The sequence below is a fragment of the Octodon degus genome, unplaced genomic scaffold, assembly GCF_000260255.1.
Source record: "Octodon degus isolate 3935 unplaced genomic scaffold, OctDeg1.0 scaffold00042, whole genome shotgun sequence".
Taxonomy (NCBI): domain Eukaryota; kingdom Metazoa; phylum Chordata; class Mammalia; order Rodentia; family Octodontidae; genus Octodon; species Octodon degus.
The window spans coordinates 13,507,753-13,532,480 of NW_004524618.1; the positions used below are offsets into that span (position 1 = coordinate 13,507,753).

General features: G+C 47.8%; 1 protein-coding gene across 2 annotated transcripts in view; it reads left to right on the forward strand.

The window, feature by feature from the left end:
- The first annotated feature begins 1,877 nt into the window (after positions 1-1,877).
- The window catches only part of Tcf7l2 (transcription factor 7 like 2), a 174,768-nt gene continuing 151,917 nt past the window's right edge, over positions 1,878-24,728 (forward strand). For both annotated transcript variants that reach the window (XM_023715552.1, XM_023715547.1), the window contains exon 1: positions 1,878-1,940. The gene's annotated coding sequence lies outside the window, so the exon portion shown is untranslated. The remainder of the gene's footprint in view (positions 1,941-24,728) is intronic.

A 24,728-nucleotide genomic window follows, 5' to 3' on the forward strand; every position in this document is an offset into this window, starting at 1 on the left:
GGAAGAAAAGCTTGGACAAGTTTCCATTAAGCTCTGCATCAGGCAATTGGAAAAGAAGAGAATAAAACCGGCTGAAAAGAGGGACAAGTTGTTAGTGTTGCTTGCTCCGCTCGCTCCCTCTGCTCCGAAGAGCTTCTTCTCAGACAGGCTGCTTTCTGGGCAGGAATTCCAAACTCGCAGAGAGACCTGTCCCAGGCACAAAAGTTGTTTTAACATGATGCAAGATTGTCGCAGTAATTAGTGCAATCTCCGCATATTGACTGGCAGCTTTTACAAAAAGGGCAGGGGGACAAAGGGTGCAAATTCATCTTTCTCAGAAACTCGCGTGGACTGGACTGGCTGTGGGCATGGGGGCTGCTCTTCTGCTGCTGGCTGACCATGTTGGGGGGGTGGTTCATTGCTCGCCCTTGGCAGGTATTGGTTTTCTGTCCCTCTCTGCCCACCTTCATTGTGCCTCTTATTAATCTTTTTGGCGCACACACATAAAACAGAAAATTATCTCAGTCCACAACATTCTAAAGTGGACACTTCAACCTTACCCCGCAAGCAGGAGTGATTTTGACTGCTTTTTATTTGATAGCAACTAAGTTTTGTATATTTTGAGTCAGCTCAAAAGTTCTTATGTGAATTTTTAAATTTTTCTTTTTTGTAGTAAAAACAAACAGTGAGCAGAATGATTTTTTTTCTTCTAGGGACCAAGATGCAATTTACCTGGGTCTAAAACTCATTTGCAGCGCCAATTAGGCTTTGTTCCGGTCACACAGAAATGGTTTAATGCCAGTAATGGCATCGGTGCAGTGGCAGCAATACTTCGTGGTAGCATAGTTCAGTGTCTGGGGAGGCGGTGACTTTGCCTGTTGCGACCAGGGAGCGGGTGGGCAGGGATTTCCCAGCATCGTCTGATTCCTCGTGATCTGCTTGCATATAGCAAGTCAAAGTGAGTTTTCGGATAACCACAGTGGTCCTTCAGTGATGATGGTGGTGTTTATAAAATAAATTAGCAGATGGTGTTTGTTTTTCCAGTTGGTAGGATCCCAAGATTAGCAAGTGTTACTTGGGGAAATGAAATTTTGCTGGGGAATCTTGGTGTTCCTTTTTGTTTTAGGGTCCTCCCTTATGTGGTGGGTGGTCTGCAGGGCTGCAGAGGGGAAGGCAGAGTGGACACAGGCCTTCACCATGGAGGGCCCCAGAAGGCCCGAGGAAGCCAGGACTTACCAGGACGTGGCCATTCGCATACTGCTGGCTGTCAGGCCCTGTGCTGCTCCCACTTTGGGGAAGTGTGCATTGCTAGAGTGCAGGCTTGCAGAGACACTCCGGGCGTCTGCTTAGTCATTGTGGAGGAATGCACAAGGCATTGGGTGGCCCCTGAATTCGGGTGGCCCCTGAATTCTGCCCAACACACTTGTTTACCCAGAAACAGAAGTATGTTGGCGAGCCAGGGCCCACAGATGAGAAATAGTGGGGAAGGGGCTTATGCTTGTGGCAGTCTTGTGGCTTCGCAATCCTTTCGTAAACTTCACTTTCGCCTACGTGTTGCTATTCTGATGACTTTTTACAGCAGTGTTCATTTTCCTCTGTCTTCTGCTCAGCACAGTGGCTTCCTTTATGTTTTAATGGGCTTCAGTCTTTCTTTCTCTTGTCATTGATTCGCATTCCTGCCCCTCCCCCTTCTGCTTATTAAATAGATTAAAAAAAAACTTTAGTGTGATCATTTTATCCATAGCAACAAATAAAAGTACACAAGTCTTGAGTGAATGCCAAGGCGTTCAGTTTTATCTAAGAAGGTTTGTCTGCTATTCATAAACTGCTTAAGATGTTTTCTTGTAGTTTGTGACATAAGCAGAACGCTTTGATTTGGTTTCTTTCTACAGCTCCATTTTCAGTCCGGCACCACACATTATTCTGCGTACAAAACGATTGAACACCAGATTGCGCTTCAGGTAGGAAACGCAAGAGACTCTGAAGCTGGAATTGTCGATGTGTAGGTCTCCTGTGCTTTCTCTTCTTTGCCGCTCCCTACCTGAATGATGATGGTGGTGATGATGCAAGTGATGATGCTGCTGACACTGATGATGGTGACGTGGTGGCGGTGGCGGTGGTGGCATCATGGAGGGGGAGGTGGCAAGCAAAAAAGCAGAAGAAATGCTGCTGCGTTGATTTAAAGAAGGAAAGAAAGCGAAGGCAGTGTTTATTGTTAAGAGTCTCTTGATTGGCCACATGGACTCCCAGACCCCAGCCTGGCAGTTGCTTTTTGCTTGGGGGAGGGTCTTGATTTGGGAGTAAAATGGAGTGACACACTGAACAGGAAGAATTCAGGGGCAGGTGGGAGAGGAGGCCCTGTGACAGCTAGAGAGGGCTGTTTCCGGGGGATCAGAATCACATTAAGTGCCGCTAAGAATATCACTTTTGACCTGGTTGTCCTGAAATGTTGATTTCTCCTGGGCCAGTTGATATATGACACTGACAGCACTGGACGGGAGAGGTGACAGATCCCGGCTTCTGATGAGGGCCCTGCTTCCTGCTCACGTAGTACTTCTATTCTCTTAGATCCAAAGGCTAAACAAATCACAGACTAATATAGACTCAGGGCTGAACCGAAGCCAATAGAGAGCAGTAGTGGAGGGAGATCAGACTAATACGATTTTCATCTGTCTGCCTGGCCTTGCGAGGATAGTTGTACTCTCAGAGTAACTGATGGTACCAGAACTTCTGGAGTGTTCTGGCCTAACTCTTGGAAGGGGAGCTTTCGAAACCTTCTGTTGCGTGGAATGCTGGCTCCGGGTTCTTCTGTTCCTGTAGGCTGGTGTTACTTAGGCGGCTCGGCCATGTTCAGTCACTGTTCTTTCATGTGGAGAGCCTTTGTTATCTGTGTGTGCGCGTGCGTGTGCACGCGTGCGTGCGTGTGCGTGTGCGCATGTGGTGTTGGGCAGCTCTTGCAGCCTTGCATCTTTGTAGCCTGGCCATTTAAAATCTGTATATCTTCCGGAAGAAGCTTTGAAATAGTCACTTGCCCCAGGTAAATGGAACTCTTCCACCGATGAAGAATATGAGTCAGCAGACATTTCTATTTGGTGGATTCCTAGCCTTTTTGTGCTTATTTCAAGGCTACAGTAACTTGGTTTAAAATGTATTTTGATTACTTCTGCAGCTGTGCCTTGTACATATTTCGGGGGAAAGTGCCACTGTTGGTTTTACCCCTCCACCCCAGGTGTCTTCGGGCGGGGGTGTCCTCAGCTTGAAGCCAAGTGGCTCTTGCTAACACACTTCCTGGTGGGCCCTCCTTCCTTTTGAGGAAGGCCTAGTAAGCCTCAGAGCAAGGTCTGGGGCAGGGCTGGGTAGAGGATGGGCTTAGCCTTGATTCTGGCTGGGTGAGCGGGAGGAGCACGCACTGCCCTGAGGTGCACTCTATCTTGGGGAGTGCTGGAAAATCCTGTGGCCTGGGGTGTGGGAATTGTTGAGGCTGAATAGGAGAACGATCCTTATCTCCGTGTGGAAAGGCTGGTTGGGGCCTTGTCACTGGGAGACCAGTGCAGACCAGAGCAGCTGTTGAATCTTTACGCCCGGAGTTGAAGTGCCCCTTGTTTGGCCGAGCAGTTCGTCCTTCTCCAAACCACCTGGCACGGTGCAGGCCATGTGAAGCTCTTTCTCAGGAGGAAGATGGAGTAAATTACAGAGCTCATTGTTTTGGAGGACTGAAGCCATCACTATGCCTCATGAACAGGTACCATTGTTCTGCCCGCCTCTGTTTGCTGAGGCCTGATGCCCATGTGGGCAAACAGAAAGTCGTTTTCTTAGAGACCCAGCACGATGCTTTCAGCGTTCATTTTCCCTCAGTGTCTGCTGGGCCAGCACGAGGCCAAGCCAAATGGCATCTAGCTGTAATTTTATTGTGATCATCAAAGGATAAATGGCTGAAAACAAAAGAAGCAAAGGGAAAAAAGGGGAAAGCTCAGACAAAACGCAAGTGTTCTCCAGGTAACCTGGACGGCTCACGGGTGCCGTGCAGAGCGAGTGAGCCCTCTGGTGCGCAGGGCAGGCTTCTCCCTTCACCGGGTTTCTAGTCCAGGTTTAGCTGCAACCCAATTGTTAGAAATTTAGAACTGTTTAATAAGCGCTGCATTTCAGTCGGAGCTGAGCTGACATGTTGCTCTCCTAAGATCCTAAAATAACTTCGAGTAGTATGACACCGCACATCACGTGAGGTTCCTACCCTCTTCCTGTCCCATCTCTCCTGTCATCCCAGGACGCTGCCAAGCTCCCTGTTTCCACTCATGGCCCCTGAGAAGCTCTGTGGGTATGTTGACGCGCTCTTTAACACGTGGGCCCAGTGGCAGTTGCTGGGCTGTGATCTCTCCCACTTTGACTGTCTCCTAGCTCTTTGCAGTTCTGAGAAGACAAGGGCTGTGTAGAGGGGCATTCTCCCCAAGTGAATGGCACAGATGTACCTGCGGTGGAAGTGGAGAGAACTGTAAAGAAAGATGTAGGGACTTAATTCTGGGGCTGGTGACTGAACCCAAGGCCTCTTGCTTGCTAAGTTTGGGCTCTGCCTTCAGGTGCCCCCCGCCCCGGTGCTTGATGTTTTGCAGGTGTCATTGCAGTATGATTTAAACCCAGCACAGTGCGCAGGGCTCCAGGAGAAAAGCAGATGAACTTTGACATACGTGTCCATCCATGCGACTGTCACCAGATCGATATATAGATTGGGGTTGGCACATCTTTTCTGTAGAGGGCGAAATAACAAATGTGTTCAGCGTTTGGAGCCGTGCTGTCTGTATTGCAGCTCTTCATGCTTGCGATCGTGGTTCAGAGCTAGCCAAAGGTGAGCCCAAAGGAGTAAACGTGGCTTTGTGCCAGTAAAATTTTATTGGTGAAAACAAACTGGCTGGCTCTGGCCCCAAGGGCTTCAGTTTGCTGACCTCTGGTATGGGCTCCCCGGAAGTCTCCCTTATTCCCCTCTCTTCCTCCTTCTCCTTCCAATGAGAATTCTCACAGTGGCTTAGCTTTGCCTTCATTTGGGTTTCATGTAAGTAGAATCACACAGAATGTACTGGTTCATGTTTATGCCTACTCAGGGTTACATCAATGAGTTGCGTTCATGTTAGCAGGGGTGGCAACAGCTTGTTCCTTTTCTTTGCCGTGTAGTATTCCACATGTGAAATATGTGGCATATTAAAATATGCCCCAGTGCATTTATTTCTTCATGTTGTCAGCTCTGTGGATTGTTTCCAGTATTTTGTTGCCAAGAATAAAACTATGAGCGTTCTCAGACATATCTTTTGGGGAATGTGTGTTTCCATTTCTGTTGTTTATACAATAGGAGTGGACTTGGAGAGGTAAGAAGCAAGTGCATGTTTACTTTTACACTGACCTTTTGAGAGATCTGAACATAATTTTTTTTGGAGGGAGGGCAAGTACCAGAAATCAAACTCAGGACCCTGCACTCGCTAGGCAGGCACTGTGCCACTGAGCTGTGTCCCCAGCCTGAATGTAGAATTTTAATTGTGGTCATTGAATTTTGGGTGAGTGAGATGTTAAAGGAGGCAGTACAATGATCTGACTCCTACGAACTGAACCCACTACTCCTGGTAAACTGGGAGGGCTGTAGCTGGCTGAGCCCAGGACGCAGACTGGGGAGTAGTTGCCCCGCAGGAAAGTCCTGCAGGGGACCGCAGAGCAGCGCTGAGGCCAGCCAGTTGCCTCCCGAAGGGAGCCCTTCCAGCTCTCTCAGCTCATCATTATTCCGACCCGAGAGCTGCGCTGCCGTCAAGGTCAGGACCCACAGAAGATGTTTCCCTTGGTTTTCGGAAGGCCTAACTTCAGAACCAATTTAGCCTTTGTTTTAAGAGTATTTTGGCCAAAGGTTAGTGTTTTAGTGCTAAGTCAGATGTGATTTAGGAAAAAAACTACATGGAGCAAAACAAACTGTGTAGACTTCTCTTGGTTGTTTTTCTTTGAGGATGTGAAGAGTGTGTGTGTGTGTGTGTGTGTGTGTGTGTGTGTGTGATGTGCTTGTACATGTGTGCAAAGACAACTAAGAGGATCCAGCAGAAATGGACCGTTTTATTTGTTTACACAGCTGAGCGGTAGAGACTGCAGTGGGTGTTGCGCTCCGTCTTGTGCGCGTGTTTGCAGGATTTGTCGGAGCTTTTCTGTGGCAGAACCCTTCTGCTTGGTCTTAGGACCCCCGCCATGATTCATGGTGGCCAACAGGACCCTCCGCCAGGGCATGGGCGCTCTGGAGTCAGGGAAAGAAGGCTACTGACAGGAGAGTGCCCTCTCCTGTACTGCTCTTTATTCCTAGATGTGAACTGAGTATCCGGCCCACTCCTGCGACTCTTAAGAGTCGGTCTCTTCACCCACACGATGAACATAGCCAGAGATGAGCAGTAGCAGCCTCAGTCTCAATCTGAGAATGAGGTGGCCATGTTTAAGGCCCTGCCTTCTCCCCCAGTTCACATTTCTCACGGTGACCTCCGATGTTCTGGTCCTCTTAACTACCATGAGTAACCTGGCCTGTCCTTTTTCTCTAAAGAAGTGAGTTTTGTGCGCACGTGCCCGTGTGTGTGTGTGTGTGTGTGTGTGCATGAGTGAGTGGGAGAGGGGGTGGTGCTCCACTAGAGAAGTGTTCAGAGCCTGTAAGTGCCCATAGCTCACCCAGGAGGCCCATTCCTGTTCAGCAGTGGTGACTTTTAGCTCCGTTGTCCACTATAAGCCCATCTTTCAGAATACTCATTGATAAAAATACATACTGTGCATGTTTGGTGTGCCAGGCCCCTGGGGACCTCATCTGTGAGCCAGAGCAGCCGCAAATCTCACTTGCACAAGGCTTAGTTATGTTTTAAATTCTGATTTTATTTTTTAAATACCACACTCTCCTTGTCTAATTGTGTGGGTTTCCAGCACCATCCAGGGGTTATGTTTTTAATCCAAGTTGTGATTTTCAGCCTCTACAGGTTGGGAATTACTGCCTTAGAGTCTTCTGAAATCAATCCATTGATCCTTTACTGGACGCTCAGTCATTTTCGGTTCACAGTTGAAATTGAAAGCTGGTAGAGGCTCTGTTGGGGTAGCATTTGCTTATTTTGAGTGAGAAAGGAAGCCACCCTCGGGTCCCCTTGGGTTTCTGAGGCCTTTGCTGCTCAGGCCGTATGAAGACAGCCAGATGCTTGTGCGAAGTTCAGAAAGACTAGTGAAAGAACAGTGTGGACAGTGATGTGCGTGGTCTGCGTCAGGGGCAATCGCAACCGCTAATAACAATAGCAGTTTGTGTTTATTGGGTTATCCTAATGCATTGAGTCTGGTGCTACATGCTTTATGTGAGTTATTTATTGATTTGTCACAACAGACAGGAAAACCTCAAAGGCACAGTTATTGTTATTATTACCACTGTCCCCATTTTGCAAAGGAAGAAACAGATATCTGATATGTTTTGCCCGAGATCAGTTGGGATTCAAACCCAGAAAGTGTGATTGGGGTGTCTGTGGTGAAGGCCTCCTGTTCTGCTGTCTGCATGAGGCCAGCAGGCTTGGGGCTCACGGCTAGGGATGTGGCTTCCGAGACAGAGGCTCACCCAGCCTGTCCAAAGCGTTAGGTCCCCTGCAGCGCAAATAGCAGAATGCAGTGGCAGCGCAGCACCCACCTCAGCTGGGGGACCTGCCGTGGGCCTTGGCCATAGCTCCCTGGGAGCACAGCTTCCTGTCTGTGTGCACAGGCACTGCCGGGGAGCTGCTCCGAAGCACAGAGTGCTGGGTGCCCTCCATGGAGCCTCCCTTTCAGCCGGGCAAGGTCATTGTCTCCTGCATGACAGCCTCATCATCTGAGGCTGCTGGAGATTTTAACATGCAATCTGGGCTCTGCCTCTACTGAGAAGAGGCCCTTGAACCTCATTTGTAGGATCTGTAGGTCTGGGGGTAGGTCCCCACATTTGAAGTTTTTAAAACTAGTTTTTGGATAAAACTGATGTTGTTCTCTGGGGATGGCACTGGAGAGCCACTGGGCAGTGGCATTCATTCCTAACTCTGGCTGTGTGTTATGGCCACTTGGGAAGCTGCTAAGGCTTTGCACGTCCCTGGCTGGCTAAAGCCTTCTGGGTTAACTTGGTGACCAGTCTGCTGGTCTTGGGCCTCTTGGAGCCTGTACTCCTTCCCCATTCTGCATTGTGTCACTGCACATGGTCCTGTAAGGGGACAGCAGTTATGCAGCTTTTCTTCATTTGGCTGGTTTTAGCTTGATTGCCTTTCCTTGGGGGAGAAAAGAGACTCCGTACTTCCAGAGTTCTGAAGGGTGGCTTGTGTCTCTGCTTGAGTAAGTGCTAGAAACCCATTCCGAGAGTATCTGCTTCAGAGGTGGACCGTGATGGCCACTGTTCCCTAGGTTGGTACTAGTGAGAGAAGGTGGGATCTGGCCCCTCATGTGAGGAGCTGCAGAGCCCTGAGGTCGAAGGGCTGGTAGCCTGGTGCTTCTCAGACTCCGGGCCATGCTGAAGTGCAGATCCAGGTTTAGTAGACCTGGGATGGGGCTGGGCTTCGCATCTCTGCAGCTGAGGCGACATGGATGCCTGCTCCCCTACCCTGTTCGCAGGGCACAGGTAGGGTCCACCTGCTGGGCCATGAAACTGCCTTTCAAAGAGGGACTGGGCCACCCAGGGGCCCATATCTCAGTGGAAACAGGGCAGGATAGGAACCCAAGTGTCCGATTTTACTTTCTGCCTTTCAGGTAGAAGCAAGCCTAGTATCTTGTTTAGGGCAGTAGCAGGTATGCTACATTGGCCAGGTAAAAGAAAACAATCTAGTTTTACCACTTTTTGCTTATTTTACTTTTAAACTTATACCTATTCAGATGATATCATTTTATTTCTGTGCACTGAGACAGCTGTGTGTTCTCCAGCACATTAGGTGCTTGGGGGCCAGCTTGCAGGGTTGGTAGGGGCTGGTGGGGTGCAGGGAGATGTGGTAGGCTTGCAGCACCCAGCAAAAGCGGAAGCAACTGTCAGCTGTCTGCATGTCCTTAGCGGGCTACAGCCAGTGTGGATGGGCGGAGGACAGCCAGTGTGGACGGGCAGAGGGCAGCCAGTGTGGACAGGCAGAGGGCCTGGTCTATGGCGGTCAGCAGGTTGTGTTTTTAACATAACTATTTTATAAGTTCCACTTTATAATATTTACATTTTATAAAGTCCTTGAAAACCATTGGGCTGTTTAGCTGAGCACAGGAATTTCTAAATAGTTTATGACTGACATTTTTAGGCTTATCAGGCTTAGCACTTCATTTGTTTCTGGAGTTTGATTTGGTTGGATGGCATCAAATTCTGATCAGATAAGTAGCCGCAACCCCCCCCCCCGCCCCCCACTGGTTCACCTCAAAATCTCAGCATACTTTTTAATTAAATAGAAATGGCAGCAGACAATTATTCCTGAGGGTTCCACCAAAACCACTGGTTGACACTGTGTCTACTGGTTAATAAAGAATACATCGAAATTTAAAAATAAAATTTAAAAGTAGGTAATGTATTCTGTATCTGTATATCTATAATGTAAATTAGTAAAAGAAATATTAGGATTAAACCTATATGGACTCTTTGAAGGATCTTCATTAAACCCTTGCTTTAAAGGCTATAGCTGAGAAAACATGTGGTTATAACAGATTCCTCAAGGGCTGAGGAGGCTCTGCAGCAAGCTGGCATATCCTAGGGGTGGGTTGAGATTCCATGACTTGGTACAGCTTTTCAGCTTGGGTACCAGTGATGCTTTGGGCTGAGTACTTCCAGTGGTTGCAGGGAAGTATTCTGTGTCCTGGAGAGGTTTATTTATCTCTGTCCCTGACCTCTGCCCTCTTGATGTCCTTAGCACCCTTGAACTTCAGTTGTAGGATCTGTAGGTCTGGGGGTGGGTCCCCACATTCGAAGTTTTTAAAACTAGTTTTTGGATAAAACTGATGTCCTTCTCTGGGGACGGCACTGGAGAGCCACTGGGCAGTAGCATTCATTCCTAGCTCTGGCTGTGTGTTATGGCCAGAGTTAACCAATAGAAGTGTGGTAACCCAAACTGTCTATAGAAATTGCCACATGCCCTGTGGGGAGTCAGAATCACTGCCCGTGGCAAATTGGCTGGCTTAGAATAACAGTCTAAAGGGAGTGCCCTACCTCTGATGCTGGGGTAGTCTTACCTTTGCATTTTAAGGAAACAGGTAGCTGAGCAGGTAGGTGGGTCAGTTCACGCTTCTGGGGTCTTTGGAGCAGCTTAGGTCTGCACCAAGGTTCTGGCAAGCTTCCTTTCCTAACATGCAAGATGGGGATAACTAACAATAATGCCTGTTTCCAGAGGGCTGTTGGGAGGCTACAGGGGACACTGTATGCAGTGAGCTGGACAGTGCAGTGGCGCTTTCCAGTGCAGAGGATGGTGTTTGATAAATGCAGACGGCTGTTTGTGCCATTGAGAGCCATGAAGTACTTGATTGCAGGTGGAGAAGATGCCTTTTCCTGACATGCACAGTATATTTTTTATTTGCTGTCAGGAACATCACAGATGATAAATTTGACAACCTGGACTATCTTTGCTAGGTAACAAAGATTTATGACTCCTGTTGGTCGCCATTTGCATTTCTCTTATGTCACTTAAAGAATCTGCCAAGTCCTCCTTACGTTTCACTGCAATATAAGCTTTGCTGAAGAGCTGAGTTTGGGTTTTCCCAATACTTGTCTGTGGTAGCCGGTTATAGGTGTGCGCTGCCCCACTCGGCCGTAGCTGCTGCTTTTTGGGGCTCCATCAATAATTTGGCCCCTTTGTTAACTTGATGTTCTTTTCCAGTATATCGGATTTCAATTTTAGTTCATTCATTGCTTGAATTTGTACTCTGTCTTAATCACTACTACGTTGCCCAGTAATGCCTAACCGTAGTTGGGCTGGTTTATATTTCTGTGATGGCTTTATGAGTTTCAGAATGCTCGGAGGTTAGTTGGCTTTTAAATGAAGTCTTGAATTTTTTTTTGTTTCATAATGATGAGTAGTGTTACCGTCTGATCATAACGTTTTCGAGAATGTGACAGTTGGCATTCATCCCTGCCAAGGGGTGCGAACAGATATTTTCCTACTTGTGGATGGATGAGCCTATACCAGGTCATCCCTGTCTGTTCTGGAGCCCTGTATTTCTCTGAATTTTGAAGTTGAGCTAAAGCACCAGAATAAGTAGCTTTGGTTGAGAGCCGGAAAATTTTCAAGACTTGGAAATGGGAGTGTGTGGTAGTCGCCCACCCTCGAGAGACAGGAAGAATCTTCTTCCTAGGCCTTTGCTGGGGCTGCCCTACAGGGAAGACGGCCCTGTGTCAGTAGTTTCTCAGTTGATTCAGGAAGCCTTGCTGATGATTGAAATCGAGGGATGGTGGACACAATTCATCTTGAGGAGCAGAGAGCATCAGGCGTGAGCCAGGCTGCCGGGAGCAGACATTGACATACGGGCCGTCATCAAACTAATTGTTGTTTGAATTACCTGTTATGATCCGATGACAAATCTGCCTTGCTCCTGCCACTGGAGCAGAAAATGTAGCTTGAATTGGCGTGATGTTAGCAAGTGTAAACTGTACTTCAACAAGATGGATAAACCCAATTATGGGGCAGACCTGTAGAGAGAAAATCCATTTAAATCTCGTAATGTTAAGCAGAGCTGTGTTTAATTCATTTGGACCAATTTGGGGATGATGTATGAGTGTTGGTGAACATTAGTCAAAGGGGTGACCACTGGGGGAAAGGGATGTGCCGAAGCCTCAGCCACCCCGGGAGGCAGCTGGGGTGTCGTCCGAGCAGCTTGCACTAATGGGAAGGAAAGGCAGAAATGACAAAACGATGTACTAACTGCGGCAGGGGAGCAGCGCTGTGTAAATGAACCAATAAGGAAAACATATGAAGCAGAAAGGAGAGGAGGCACTTCTCCTAAATGCCATTGACAGTCCAAAATGTAAAGGAAATGTGGGGTTCTTGTTCCATGCTTCTAGCCCCAGGACTTAAATGGGCTTTTGTGTGTTTTTTTTTTATTTGTTCTGGTACTGGGAATCGAACTCGTAACCTTGCACATGCCAGGCAGGTACTGTGCTGCTGAGCTGTGTCTCTGGCCCACATATGGGCTTCTGTGAGTTCTCTAATGGAGCCTGGAAAAGGCTTTCTTGAAAGAGAAAGGAGTAGATGGAGAAGGAAAGCTAATTTGAAATTCATATCCTGGGATATTTGATTCTTTATTGGAAAGTAGTTAATAGGAGATTATTATTATGAAATACATATTTGAAAAAGTTTGGAAGACCTTATGTTCAAAATTTCTCGCTTTTTATTTTTTTACTTATTTATTTTTTATTTTAAGGAAGGGCCTACAGGGTGTTCAGGGTCTCACTACTAGATCAAACTCGTAGTGATCCGCCTGTTTACAGCCTCCCAGGAGCTGGAATTATAGGCATGCACACCACCACGCCCAGTCTCAATGCCATCTCAGCGCGCCCCGGGGGCAGGGTCGGACTGCAGGCCTAGGGATGGACCCTTTAATCTGCTGAGCTATTTGGCCAGCCCTGCACTTTTTATTTTTATTTTATTTTTGCTCCGAATGCCTTCAGGGCAGGTTTGGCTGGCTTGAGTTGTGGGGGTCAAACCACAGCAACCTGAGCCTGACTGCTTTGTGGAAGCAGCCACTTAAAGAACTGAGCTAAGGGGCAGGCCCCCCACTTTTTATTTTTGAGACAGAGTTGTGCTGTATATAGTTCTAGCTGGTCTTGAACTCACTATGTGACACAGGGTGGCCTTAACCTTACAGCAGTCCTCTTGCCTCAGCCTCAGCCTCCCCTGTGCTGGGATTGTGAGTGTGTGCCACCGTGGCTGGCTGGCTGCTTTTAAGAGCGACTGAGTTGTGGCCCAGGTTGCACATGGCTGTTGCTGCCCTAATGAAGTGGCTGCAGATACTGAATCCAAGGGAGATGGCTGCCAGGGCTGCTCATAGCAGTCTCCCTGCCTTAAGCTTGTAGGATACATGCAGACAGAAAGTCCCAGTGTCACCATTAGTGACTCTTGCTTTGTATTTCTGGGTATTTAGTGATTTTATTTTATTTTATTTTGTTTACTTTTTTTTTTTGGCAGTACCGGGGATTGAACTCAGGACCTTGCGTTTGCCAGGGAAGCGCTTATTCCACTGAGCCATCTCCCCGGCCCTTAGTGATTTTATATAAGGATTCATGATTTTACTTTTTGTCCCTCATCTGCAGTTTTTGTTTTGCCACAAATGTACATAGAAGGTTCCAGCCTCCTTAATTTTGGGAGGAGCTCATAAAGCCCCCTAATGAGTGGTCATTGTTTGCTTTTTTGCTTTTGGTTTTCGAGGTGAGCTTTCTTTTCCTTTCCTTTCCTTTTCCCCTTTTCCGTTTTCCCTTTTCCCTTTCTTTCCTTTCCTTTTCTGAATAGGCTGGACTTGGAAACTGCTGTAGGAAAGAACTGAAAAGCCCCAGCGTGTGCAAGGGGCTTGGTAGTGGGCGGCCAAGAAATTCATGGCTGTGCTCTGTGCTCCAAGCCTCCATAAATCTAACAGTATGAATGGAGGTTAAAGGCCTCAGAGGCGTTTTGCTGTCACTGGGGGGACAGTTCATTGTCCAAGGCCATGGTGTATGGTTAATGCCCAGTCAGGGCAAATCTTTTCTCCCAGAGGCAGATTTGGTGGATTTTACTTTCTAGTTTTCTCTAAGGTTCAACTCCACTAAAGAACCTACTGGTAACAGGTTGGCAAGTAAAAAAATGCAGACCTTGTAATAACATGTCAGCCCTTAGAATTCCGAGTCTAAATATTCCAATCTACTACCAGCTGAAAGCAGGTAAAATGCTTTGAGAAATTTTAAACTGCTATGTCCACCAAAACGCTCCCAGGAGAGGCAGCCTTCTGTTTGCCCTGCTCCACAGTTGACCTGCAGATCACTTAGGACAAGTAAGAAATAATTAAATGAACTTGGAAGAAACGTACTGGGCCAGGCTTTCTAATCTGAAGGTCTTTTCGGTGGGAAGAAGCTGTATTGCTTGGGGCCCACAGCCTCACAGAGCCCTGGTTTGCCTTGGAGGTGATGGTCAGATTTGCACACAGGGGTGGGATGAAAAATGTGAATTGGGAAGGCAGTGAATATGGAAGTTCTGGAGAGCAGACTCTTCGGGGAGGTGGGCCCACTTTGTAGATTAGGATGGCTCATTGTGTCGGGTTGTTCCTAGGGCCTTCTCGTGTTTTCTCCTGATTAGATTCCTGATATTATTGTCAAGCTGAAATGAGGCAAAGAGGAACCTTTGTCCTTTTGACTAACTCCTAAGATAAAATATATATCCCCCCAAAAACAACCCTAAGAGCGTTGCATAGAATACAGAAATTGAGAGATATCTAGATAAGGGCTCTATTGACTTATGGAGTGTGTGACCCACACTTCAGGATTGCTCTAGGAATCCAGAGCTCTGAACTTGATTCTTATCCTTAAGACAGAAAGCAACTTCCCTGCTTCTTTGCTTGTTTAGTTTTTCTTCTGGAGTCCAGCAACATTTATTTCTTCATAATGTCTGGATAAGCCAAGAGTTTTTGCATATTCTTCTTAAAATGCGGAATCTAAAAAATATGACAGAGTAGAAAGGAGACTGTTACTAGCCCAGAGGAAGGGAGGAGGAGGAGGGCCGAGTGAGCAGGGGAAGGGGTGAGTAGGAGCAAAAGCCATTCTATATATTGACCCCAGTGTACACCAGGCGGGTGAAAATGATGAGCGCGTGCCAAGTGTGTGTAGGAATCTGCCAAAGTAAAGACCATTAATCTGTATAACCAGTTGAAAACATGAAAAACATTATGGAGTTTAAGAAAACCCTAAAAGCAAACGAACTCACAGACCCAACGGATAGTCATTTTTTTCTTCAAAGAGAACTTGGCATGGTGATGCACATCTGGAGCCCCAGCTCCTTGGGAGGCTGAGGCAGGAGAGTCCTGAGTCAAGGCCAGTATGGGCAATTCAGCGAGATTCTCTCTCAAAGTAGAAAATGGAAAAAAGGCTGGGGACGTAGCTCAGGGCTCCTTGGATTTAGTGTCTTGTAACAGAACACACACACACACACACACACACACACACACACACACAGAGCCTACAAACCCCAGAGAATTTAAAGGAAGGTTCCAGAGTATCCCTAAGGTAAGCACATGTTTACTAAAGCACCACCGTGTCTTAATGTATCCTGTTTTGGCTGGGGGTTTCTTAAAACTTGTCACTGTTGCCACATTGTCACAATGGTGAGTGAAAGCAGATGACACATTCTCCCTGCAGAAGATCCAGTGTGAGAAGCCCTTTGTTTTGGAAGAACAGGTGCTTGGGGCTTGAATTTATAAAGGAGGTAGGAAAGGCTCCAGTGCTGTGGCAGGCGCCTCCCACCCTGAGAAAAACAGGAAAAAGGAAAAAACTGTTTTGCATGAGTTATTTTTCGCGTGGATCACATTTGACAGTTTATCTCGTCGGAAATAAATCTCACCATATCACTTCTGACATGAGTTTGCCATCTTAGGACACATTAGGAAAACCACGGGGGCAGCTGCTTCCGCAGTTGGGGCTGGGTGTCCTGATCCCCCACTCAGGATGGCAGGTGAGAGTTGTGCATGTGTGCAACACACCAGCCACACTGGCTTGTGTAGCATTTCGGGGAGTGAAGCAATAGCTGAGATCTGCCCGGAACCCAAGATCTGATGTGCGAAAAACCACATACCACATGCAAAGCAGAGATGGTTTTGATTCCGGCCTCCGTGGTTCTGTTATCGCCTCTTTTGCTCCGAGAACGGATTTTTATCTTTTGGTCTGATTTCTGGTTTGCTTATGGTTTCGGTTATGGTTTGTGGTTTCCATTTTCCCTCAGCATTCATGAATTTGGCTGCTTGGGAACCAGGGTGACCAGGGCTGCTGCTGGCTTGTCTAAGTCAGGCTGCCCAGGGTGGTGTCCCCAGGGCCCTGCACGCTGCCGCAGAACCATTGCCCTCACTCGTTCCTCCATCTGAGCTTGCTGTTTCTTTCCTCTCCTTATGTAATACCTCCAGGAATGTTTTAGAAGCATCTAGACCAGCTCGCGACTGATGTTCCTGCTCTGTGTGTTTCCTTGGTTCTCTGCCTTCCTGTCATCTCCTTTGGCAGAGGATATTTTTTCCTCATTAAGTAGTTTCCAGGTCAAAATTTCCCTGTGAAGCTTGAACTTTTCTTTGCTTTGGCATTCTATTTCTATCCCTTTTTAAAAACCTCAAAATTTTAAATCGGGCCGATCAGTACATTGCTCTCTGCCTCCATTTTCACGTTTGTGAGAAATGGCAGTTAATGGAGGACTTGCTTACCGTGAAGGTTGTTGAGAGATTGAGGGGGCCTGGCCGGAAGAAAGACTTAATGGTGTTATTTTCACACCAAGATGTCCCTAGGTCCCCCAACAACACTTTTATGAACATGCTTGCCTAGCTGGTGGGTTGGTGCTGTATCGCATCTTCCTTGTCCCTTCTTAGCATCTCACAAAGGGATCCAGTCCTGAGTTATTTCTCCTGTCGGAGAGTAGGCCAGAGACGAGAGTTATGGCGAAAGATGCACGTTGTGACATCATTTATCTCCTTGTAGAGGGAACACAAAAAACCTGGAGGGGAGACTGGACTTAGAGTTACTGAGCTTCTGATGGGCATGAAATTAGTGACAGCAAGACAGGAATTTGTGGCCTTTCGGTTGTGATGTCTGCTGTTGCCTTTGGTGGAATTTCTGTTGCTCAGAGCTTCATTAAAAAGTAAATTTAAAACTCCGACTTCAGTTCCCAAGGCAGAGAGGTCTAGCCACTGGCCTGTGAGTTTAGTAACACTTACTTCTTTCTTTATGAGGGCTTTCCCCGGGGCTGCTGCGGTCAGGCTCTTGTTTGTCTGAGTTTGTAATAAGCGTGTAACAGCCCCCTCCTCCTTCAATTTGCCTCAGAGGCCAGCCATGCTGGTTAGCTGTCAGAGACAAGGGGCTTTGGGAGCTTGGCCTAAAGCCGACCGTCCTGGTGTCCTGGTGCCCTGGTGCAGCCCCCTCTGGGGAGGAGGTGCGGGCCTCTGTGCTGAGTGTGCACATAGTGGGCCACCTTGTTGGAACTTTCTAGTGCAGTCCTCCAAGGCAAGAAATCAGTGTCCAGCCAACTCGGGCCTACTCCCACTTCAGCTTGGGTAACAGTGATACGGTTAGGAGCTTATCCAGGGTGATTTATTTCCAATCACGATTAAGAAATGACATCAATTCTCCCAGTTAAGTTGAAAGTGGCCATTGTTACCTCCTGCTTCCCAAGTGTAGCGTTCAAATCTTCTGGTTCACCAAAGGCTCAATGAAAACACAGTGCCTTCAGATCTGCCTGTAGTTATTGCTGTCTGTCCTTAGCTTTTTGGAGGCCAAACTGAAAGAGAAACGCGAGGTGGGAGGAACGTGACAGCAGTCTGGTTGGTGGACTTTCCCCCACTTTCGCCTTCTTGGACCTGGGCTACAGGCTACGTGTAAACAATAGAAGATTGTGCGGTGCCCTCCTGTCCCTTCCCAGCCCAAGGAAGGACTTGTATTTCAGCAGGGCTCCCTAAACAAGAGGCTACGGGCCTCGCTCACCTTGGCCAGGCCTTTTTAGCTGCGCAGCAGCCTTCAGCTGAGAAAGTTGCTTCTATTTTCCTTGTCTCTTCCACACCCATTTGACCTGGGCTTCCTGGGAGATGGCTTGGTTTGCCAGCAAGAAGTGTGTGTTGACTTTTTAATTGGTTAGTTCCTCTAAGTAAGGATTTGTTCTCTACCTATCAGAAATATCTTCGTTTACGTAATCTTATAGTTCCCTGGGCCCCCAAATTGACCTTACTACCAAAACTGTTTCCCCGGGCAGCTCTTGGTGAGACAAGATATTTCTCTCTGGTGAAAACCTTGTTTTTTGTGTGGCAGTGAGGAAGAATTAATTATAGGAAAGGATGAGGCTTAATAATTGGACTTAGGGGCCAGGGCTATAGCTCAGCGGAGTAGCACCTGAGTTCATGAGTTCGATACCCAGTGGCAAAGTAAGAAAAAAGAAAATTGGAGTCGGTACCAAGGAACTCCAGGTCCTCCTGGGTCTGCTGTCAGATTACCTGACTGTGGCTGGCCCCCCCTTTTTTTTTTTTGGCGAAATAGAGGATTGAACTCAGGCCCTTGCGCTTGCCAGGCAAGTGCTTATTCTACTGAGCTATCTCCCTAGCCCCCTTCTTGGCATCTTCGTTTATTTATCTGTGAAAGGCTTCCTCAAGATGGATGTGGTGGCAAGACTGGAAGCCAGTCAGAGGCCGGAAAACCTCTGGATGTGGCTGTAAAGCTCTTGTTGCATTCTGGGGTGATGGATCCACCCTTTGGCTCTGAAATCAGACATACCTGGGACTGCAGTCAGCGCTGTTCCTTGATTACAGGTGGACTTTGGCCAAGTGTTTTGCCTTCTTGAGCCTCAGTTTTATCTATAACATGAGGATAAAATCTCTCTGAGGATTAAGTGAGGTAACACATACGTGCAGCTGAGACACGGTGGCTGGTGCGAGTTAGAAGCAGCAGTGGCGACTTCCGTTGAGAGAGAGTGATACCTGTAACTCTGGTGAGCTGAGACAGCTCATTTCAGCTTTCATTTCATCTTTTCTGGTTGAATTTATCCTGCTTCTCAGTAGGCAGAAGAGATGAACTATATTCTGCTTGTTAGATGATAGCAAAATAGGGCTTTGACGTAAACTTCAGGATCTTTCCATTGGGTGAAACAAATTCATTTGCTGCTCGGGTTTTAATTCATGGTTGAGGCATCCCCTCCCCCAGCACGTATATAAACGCATACATTGATTTCTTTCTTTTTTTCTTATATTACTACAAGGATCAGTTTCTTCTGGCTTAATTCCAGAAACAACATGCCTGTCTTTTTTCATCGCTGAGGAAAAACAGTCTGAAGGCACCATAATTCCTTAAATTGGATTTCAATTCTTGATCCCCTTATGTTCAGTAAACAGCGTTCTATGAAACCTCATTGTTTAGGCGCAAGAGGCTGGCGGCCTGGCTGCTCTCAGAAATATCGCTGTTCTGGACCCAGGCAGCGGGTGGAGCCCCTGGAGGTGGATGCCCACCTTTCCTGGCTGGTGGCAGCATTAATCTCACTTGAAAAATGGCTGCTGCAAGTTGGGCAAGTTGCTGGGGAGTAAGTGAGCAGAGTGTGGCTTGGGAGGAACTGCAGTTTGTGCGAGCGGGCGAGTGCACACATGTGTGTTCTGTTAACTCTGTTGGTGCCGTGGGCAGCTGGCTCTGGAAGGCTTTGGACTTTCTGTGTTCCAATTGGGGGCATCAGACACAAAGACACAGAGTGCAGGGATTGTCAGAGATGAGGGAATTAAATAGTCGGGGCGAGATACTTTCTTGGGTAATTCTGTGTCCCAGTTTAAGAAATATTGAGAGCATCGGTCGCTCCCTCTTGCTTGGCGGTTATGTAGGTACATGGGGTCCGGCCAAGGCACCACTCTCTACGGAGCAGGAGATAGATGACTTGCAGAAGACAAAATGGAGGTGCTTTGGGCTTGATCTGAGGCTGCTTGAGGGAATGAATCAGCCAGTATGTTTCGCTCTCCCTCTTCCTCTCTCCTTTCCTCGTCTCCCTGAGCTGGTTTCGCTGTGAGAGCACAAGCTTGGCACCCACTTATCCAAGAACTGATTAGTTCCTGAAAGAAGCAGCGGGCTGATTGCTTACAGAGATGATGTAAGCTTTGCTCTGGGGTACATCAGCTTGGATTTCTCATGCTTTATCTTATAAAGCCTAAATTAACAGCTGGTTTGGTTTGAGTTCTCCGGGATCTGACTAAGGGATTAGAGTCCATTCTCAAGTGAGTCAATCTAGTTTAATTTATTTCAGGTCTATCAAAAAAGATCAATCAAAGCTCTTTTGAAAGTAAAGCTATAATCGGTCTGCACATTTATAAGTCACTGTTGTTGTACTTGGTGTTTCTCTCTGGTGGAAAAATGCTTGGGCTGTGGCTGAGAGGATGTATTAGGATGTCCTCACCTCTCTTGTGGCCTCACCACCACCCTTGGAAGATTCTGAGGCAGTGTCATTTTGAGCTCTTGGCTCAGAGGGTGCTGCACTGACCTCCTGTCCCACTTTCTTTGTGGATCCTGGAACCCTGGTGAATCTAGTTTATTAGGATTTAAAACCTGGAGCAGAACAAGTGCAGCTGATTTCAGGTCACCAGTTTTGCTCCTGGGAGATATGCTGATCTGCTATGGGGAATTGCTCATGTGGTCTGCAGGGCTGAAAGTGGAAGCGCTTGAGAACACCAGGAGTTTAAGCTTGAGTTGCTCAATTCCATTCATTGAACATCTATTACTGGGTAAGAACAGTTAAGGCTAGCTGCTCTAGATGCATATGCTAGACCGAGAGAAAGCGCTCCATCTGTACATCATGGCTTGGCTGCGCTGTGAGTGTACATGACCTTGAGCAGACACCTTCTGAGCCCCAACTTCCTTGTCTTCAAATCCACTTAGGAAAACTGTCTCCTTCAAAGGATGGTGAAGTGAAATAGTGCTGTATCTTTTGCTTTTAGTTTAAAAAAAAAAAGCCACTTTAGGAGAGTTCCAGTGAGTTGAAGCCTTCTTTCCCTTGAAGGCATTCAACAGGCACAAATACCCTCTCTCCTCCACCTTCCCGTACCTCCACTGGGTGTGTGTGTGAATGTCCTGGCCAGGGCTCCCAAGCACCCCAGCAATGCAGAAGAGAGAACAGGACTCACGTTCCTACAGTGGGTTGTGCTCCAGCATCTCCACCCAGCTTTTCCTGTGATAGTGGGGCCTGGGTATTCTAGTGGACTTGAAACCGGCAGTGATCACAAAGCAGGGCAGATCCGGCGTGCACTTCACGGGCAGGTTAAACAAGTGTGGAGTCACCGGCCATGGCTTTATTTGCAGCCCAAAGATCTAGTAAAGTGGCAGTGTAATTCACGCCTGTGCAGGTAGTTAGGCTGCCTTGTCCCGACCTCAGCTGGCACTGTGGGCTACAGAGGGGCAAGGCACAAACACAGCAGGAACAGCCTGGGGTCCTTTTTCAAGGAATGTGTTACTTACCTACAGAATGCCTGGGTGGGGGGAACCTCCACTGGCAAGACATAGTTATTTAGGGTGTATAGTGTGCCCATTGCCTTGGCGATGCCGAGGGCGGGGACAAAGTCCCCGCCTGCGGGATCCAGCCTACTGGGAAGAGATGCTTCGCGCAGAGGAGGCAGTCCGCTAGCCCTAAGCATGTATTCTGGGTTCAGAGTCTGTCTCATGCACTGCTGCACTACTCATCTTGTCTAAGGGTTAGGTTTCATCTTTCTGCCATTTAGCTAAATGAAAATAATGTGGGTCGCCTCCTACTTCCTTGCCATTAATGGTTCTTTTCGGATGTGGCCAGCTGAGTCTCTCGCCTGCCCAGCCCCCTAGGTTTGAAGCTCAGTGTGGTCACTAATGGGAACGAGTCTAGCCTCAGTTCTTCCAGCTGTGGACTGCAGCTGGCAGCCTTCCAGGAGTGTGTGTCACTGGGGGGAAGACACACATTTTTGAGGTCCTCTGGTGGTTCTGTTGTATGTTGGGTCTCAGCTTGTTTATTCATTAATCATTACTCCAGAAATAGACCTAATAGCAAAAAAGAAAAAAAAAAAAAAAGAATAAATGTTTATTTTTTGAGCTTTGCTGTATATCAGTTTCTAGGTCATTTATGTATTTTCAACCTACTGCTCACTACAACTATAGATATAAGCCTTGCTATGTAGACGGGAAAACTGAATCTCAAGGTAAAGCAGCTGCACATGGTGGTGTACAGTTCCTATAATCCCAGCGCTCAGAAGGTTGAAGCAGAAGGATCTTGAGTTATGGCAAGACTAAGCTACATTTGAGTTTGAGACCAGGTTTAGTTACAGAAGAAGACCGTATCTCAAAGAAAGAAAGAAAGAATGAAAGAAAAAAAGAAAGAAAGAAAAAAAGAAGAGAACTACAGGGGCACCTAGCTAGTGAGAGAGTGAGTGACTGCTTTGGGGTCTCTCAGGGGCCCTGCCGATGCAGGGGTACTGTTGTCCTACGTGGTCACTACACTGGCACCACTGCATGGACGTGGGATGGAACGGTCAGTTGGAAATGATGTGGTATTTGCCTTGCCCAATTCTGGATGCTGAGGAATGAGCCCTTTGTGAGTGCGCGGTCCGATGTGAGCAGTCAGTTTCTTTTTTCCCAAAGCCCAAGGTGGCCCTGGGCCTGGGCTCCTCTGGAATTTCTCCTTCCACTGGGAGTTGCGAGGCCTTTCCTGTCAGTCAGTGGGTGCTTGTCCTGGTGCGGGGGGCCAGCAGCGGTGAGGATGCACAGCCTGGGGCCTGCCTCTCCTTAGTAAGCTCTCCTTCCTGTCTCTGCCTCTGGAGTTTTTTTTTTTGTTTTTGTTTTTTTTTTTTTTTTTTAATAGCTGAAGCACTTTAGAAAGTGGTGTACTGGGTTTCCAGTATGTCCTAGAAACTGTCTTAATTCATTTTCCCCTTTACTCTTACTTGAGTAGAAAGGAAAAAAAATTGATAGTCAATGCTAATAATTGTGGCATGTAATGTAATTGGAAGTATTTCATTGACATGCTCACAAGAGTTTGTGGCTCTGTCTTGCGGCTGCTGCGGCAGTGGCTCGCCTTGAGTGTCTGCGGAGGCTTTGATGCGGGTAGTCCATATTATAAGTAGGCGCGTTGCTATGGTGAGGATGGCAGCCCTTGCTTGCTGTGTGTAACCTTCTCTACCTTCTCGGACACTGTTTTAAAACACAGCAGTGTGAGAGTATTTCATTTAATTTTGACGAAGGTGGGCTAGATGAGTGGGGGAGATAGAGATCTAAAATTTTTGTGTGTGGTGTCTTGGAGATTTGCAGCTCCCTAGCACGATGGCATATTTTGCAAATTGGGCTTCCTAATGATTTATTTAGAAACATGTTTTCTAATAAATGGGGCTGGGGGATGGTAGTGGGCGGAAGGCAGGCTTTTTGCCTTTCTCCCCCTCCTTTTCCTGAGCTTTTCTGCGAATTTGTTGGCTTTGATGCCCAGGAACTCATATGGTGAAATGAAAGTTCAGGTTGGCATAATGCAGAATTGATCATCCTGGTAGCACGTTCCCATTACTGTTAATAATATAAAGTCAATTGCCTACCTCTCAGGACTCTTGTATGCGGATAACCAGAGTTCTTGCCACAGGATCGGGCGCATCGCAGTGGGGACCGGAATGCTTTATTAGTGACTGCCCTCCTGCAGGCTCCAGGGTGACGTTGGTGGGAACGTAGTTACTTTTTTTTTTTCCTGTTGCTCAAAAGTATGCAAGTATCTCCGGCTTATAAATTCATTTTCGTTCTCACCCTTTGCTCACCCTCTACCCCCATGCCCACAATGTCTAGATCATAAAAGTTTTTAAAAATTAGCCAGTCAGCTATTTACAAGTCTGTTTGTCTGCTCATGTTGAGGTTGGGTGGTGTTTTCTGACTGCAGTGGGAGGGCTCTGAGGGCCAGAAGGGACATGGTGTGGTGAAAGTGCTCTGGGGCAGCGTTACTGGAGATGGGTGTTTGCAGTTTGAAACCGTTCAGTATATCGCTTGGAGCTGGAGTCTGCATCTTCCCAGCTCTGCCTTGCTTCTTGGGATCCCCCCGCCTTGCTTCTTGGGTTCCCTCTGCCTTGCTTCTTGGGATCCCTCTGCACTGTGGGCTCCATCATCCTCTGCAGGAGCCCTCAGAAACTGACTGGATTCCTTCTGGCCAGGTAGAGGGTCCTGACTGTGGCGAGCTGGCTCCTCGGCACCTTCAGGATCAGCTTCCTTCTCTGGGAAGTAGAGGAACCGGAGCTCTTGCTATGAGGTATATATCCTGTGTGGTATGAGGGTCTGTCCAAGCAGCCCAAAGAGAAGAGCTGTAGGGTGGGTCTTTTGCACTGCACAGGAGGCCAGGCCCGGATGTTGTCACTGAGCTGTTGATATTTCTTTGGGATGGCCCATCTGAGCTTGGGCTGGATCAGGCCTGGAACAGAGATAGTATAGGTCAGCGATGGCAAACTTTCTACAAGCAGCCGGCTACAGGTTTGCCACCACTGGCTGTGCCTCTGGGAAAGGCCTCCTTCATTCTGTTCAGCCTTGGCCCCTACCTAGTCTCTCCCCATGTGTTTGCGGAGTGGGCTTTGGAGGGGGCTGTGAGGCTGTGCCTCATGTCTTGTACCAGTGATCCTGAGGGTCTGATTCCCAAGGAACCTGAGGGCAGGGGTGGAAAGAGCCCCCCAGGCAGGGGAGGCAGTGGTGAGGGCTGTGCAAGGGAAGAGATGCTCCTGTGGTGTGCGGCTGCCGGAAGCTCGCTTGCATCTAGAGCTGGGAAGGGCTTGGCTTAGGATTTGCTTCAGAGTATTTCTAGAGGACAAGCTCATGGGCTGCAAAGCGTGTCTCAACAAGAGCTCTGTTGTTCACTTCCAGTGTGGTTGCCCAGGCAAGACGAGGACTTCACGCAGCCTGTTCATCAGGCCTTAGATTCAGAGTGCTGTGAGGTCTGGGGCAGGGTGGGGGTACTTCCAGGGCCTGACTCCCTGCAGGACACCCCATGCCATCCCCGTGGGCAGTGGGATTAAGCAACCTGGAAAGCAGAAAATGCATGTCAGTAAAATAGATACCATTCCACATACCACACTCGCCTCCGCTCCCCTGCTCTTGGAGGAAA